The sequence below is a fragment of the Tenebrio molitor genome, unplaced genomic scaffold (genome assembly GCF_963966145.1).
Source record: "Tenebrio molitor unplaced genomic scaffold, icTenMoli1.1 SCAFFOLD_636, whole genome shotgun sequence".
NCBI classification, from domain to species: domain Eukaryota; kingdom Metazoa; phylum Arthropoda; class Insecta; order Coleoptera; family Tenebrionidae; genus Tenebrio; species Tenebrio molitor.
This window is the reverse complement of record NW_027184194.1, coordinates 11217-14301: the sequence shown is the minus strand read 5'-3', so window position 1 is coordinate 14301 and position 3085 is coordinate 11217. Positions and strand designations below refer to the sequence as shown.

General features: G+C 35.2%; 1 non-coding gene across 1 annotated transcript; it reads right to left on the bottom strand.

Moving 5' to 3' along the window:
- Nucleotides 1-2723: 2723 nt before the first annotated feature.
- LOC138140957 (5S ribosomal RNA) lies at nucleotides 2724-2843 on the bottom strand. The gene has a single exon (XR_011162863.1). It is a non-coding gene; the product is annotated as a 5S ribosomal RNA (ribosomal RNA).
- Nucleotides 2844-3085: the final 242 nt, after the last annotated feature.

Below are 3085 nucleotides of genomic sequence, written 5' to 3'. Positions count from 1 at the left end.
ATTCACAACTTTTCGTGAGCACTTCGATAGAAATGAACAAGAACGCAGGAAAATTCCACACCGAATATTAATATTCTGTCTTGGCCCATGTTTACTTTTATCTACCGCAAAACAAAATGTTCGGATTTGTCAGGGGTATTCTGATTTAAAAAAAGAAGAACATTTGACGAATATTTTAAGTCTCAAACGTTTGGAAAATAATGCAACAACAATTCATAGACTACAAAAAAGCCTATGATTCAGTACCACATTCATGGTTAATTAAAATTCTTAAAATTTATAAAATTAATATTAAATTAAATCACCTTCTTTATATGGATGACATAAAACTTAACAATAACTGAAAATCAATCAATATGTCGTGGTCATTACGAAAATTTAGAATATATAACTAAAGAAGGAGAAATCATTAAAAATTTAAATAAAGGAGAATTTTATAAATATTTAGGTATTAATCAATCAAATCAAATTAAATCTATTCTTTTGGTGTTATAAAATGGTCCAAAACTAATTTAAAGAATATAAATATTCAAACTAGAGTTCTCTTTACAAAATTTTGTAAACATCACCCCAAATCTGCTGTTGAAAGATTTAATTTACCACGCGAAAATGGTGGTAGGGGTTTTTCAAATCTAGAAATTCTACAACACAATCAAATTGCTTCACTAAAAAATTATTTTCTCAATAGAGCTCGTGATATGACACTATAGCAAATATAAAACAAAAGTCTTTACATGGGAGATATTTTAAAGAGCTGAGGGTTTTATATTTGCAATACAAGATCTTGCACCGTTTTGGCTCACAGCGAATATAAAAAACGTCATGATATATTCGCAAAAATTATACACATGAATTTAGCAGTTAAATTCAATTTATTAAAGGATACACAACCACATTACATTTATAAACCAGAAAGTTGTTTAGAAAATGACAATTACAAATTATATTTTGATCGCACAGTTTTAACTGACATTCACATTCAGCATAACAGACCAGACATTATTATTTTAAATAAACAACAAAAGCAAGCATATCTTTTAGATATAGCTGTTCCAAATTCACACAATATAACACAGACATATAATACAAAAATTAATAAATATATTATTATAATTTCAGCAACAGGAATAGTACCGCAATCTCTTTTTAAAAATTTAAAAATTTTGGACTTAGAGAACACATAAAACACAAAAAAGTCAAAATGTGGAGGCGAGACGCCGGTAATTATGTTGATAAGCACTGCACTACTGCCGCCGGGTGGAGGTGGGATACGAAAAGAAGATGCTCTCACTGCTCTCACTCACAATAAGTTCGGAAAAACCGAATTTTATTATCGTATTTAATTGACGTCACAGTTACTTTGGCGAAACAGGAGCTCGCTTTTCGAAGGCATGATGAAAAAGACAGACGAATCAATTTGATATATAAAACCTAACAGGAACGGCTGGTCCATGAGGTCATTTGGGTAATGACCCCCTAAAAAATAAAGGTTTTACCCAACACCAGCCGCGACTGCAATGTACACAAGACTATGACTGCTACATATTATGTTATTTCAACCAAATCAGAAGTACAATAATTTTGAAAAGTAAGTGCAATGTATACTTCTAAATCTATCTAAATTTATTAATATGTAATTTTTTTCAAAACTATCGATCTTTCTTTGAAACATTTTCAATTCACAATTCACTGTTGGAAGCGCTGTACTTTTTAGTATAAATACGTATACGAAAAATTAAAATAATAGTTGAATTAACACATCGTTAAATGTTACGAGGAACATAGTTTTTTGGATTACACAGCAAAATCTTGGAATTTCAGTCCGATATTACTCCATTGAGTCTTTGGACTCACAAATAAATACCTCGAAAAGCCGACAAACATCTGTCTAGAACTTTTCTAGTAACCAGAGGGTATCGTAAACGACCCGTGTTTAGACCTCTTTCGTGAAAGTGACCGACCGCCGGCGCCGCTCGATTTCGTCATAAATCTCAGCCGTACCCCCCACGATAATTGACAAGTCTGTCATACAGCCCTACCATTTAAAACCTTTATTCTCTTCGTTTTAAAAATAGTTTCGCATGGTTTTTCTCTCTTCTCGTTTTACAATGGTCCAGTGACTAATAAATGAGTGTTGTGTTATGAGTTTGTTCGAGCTCAAAAAAACGTGGTTCGAAATTGTTTAACGTTTAACGAATGGTAAGTTATTCTAGTTTTTATGTTGGTCTTAACGTGTTAGGGGCCAAGAATACAACATTGTCTGTCCATTATAACATAGAACTGATATGTTGAATTCAGATCTCTAATTATTTAAAAACCAAAAAAATAAAGCAGCAGTCAAAGTGGCATGTACGCGTAACCTAATATATATTTTTTTTACATTAAAAGATCGCCGTCTTCCTCGTCGCACTTACGACATTTGCATATGTTATCTTTGTTAAACTCACGGAAGGAATATAATGAACCGGTCACCCGTCCAAGTGCTGACCGCTGCCCGCGTGGCTTACCTTCGGTGATCGAACGACAACCTTTACCGTTTGACGAGTTTTTATTCTGCAATTGTTTACAATTAATCGACAAAAAAAATTGTTTTCTTAATTATCTAGTACTTAAAGCTATGAATCTACATTATACGGGTCTGTGCATGTTTCCGAATACCTGCACGAAAAACAAATCGGTTCGGTGGTTGCTATGGATTTCAAAAAAAAACAAAAAGTGTTGGGGGGCAACGGCACGCGGTGTTCCCAAGCGGTCACCCATCCAAGTACTGACCGCGCCCGACGTTGCTTAACTTCGGTGATCGGACGAGAACCGGTGCTTTTCAACGTGGTATGGCCGTTGCCGTGGTGTTTAGGTGTGATCGTTGGTGTAAAATATATTGCTTTTAACATTCCGATGCACGAATATGAACATCAAAACGCGATGCGTTTCGTTTCCGTATGCACTTACCCTCTGACGACCGACGTCGGACCGAACTAACGGGAAATCCCACAACAACCACCACGTCACGCTCTAACGACAAGAGAGACTACTAGACGGACTGGCGATCTCCCGCGTCGCACATTTTTCGACCGCCGGCGGCGGT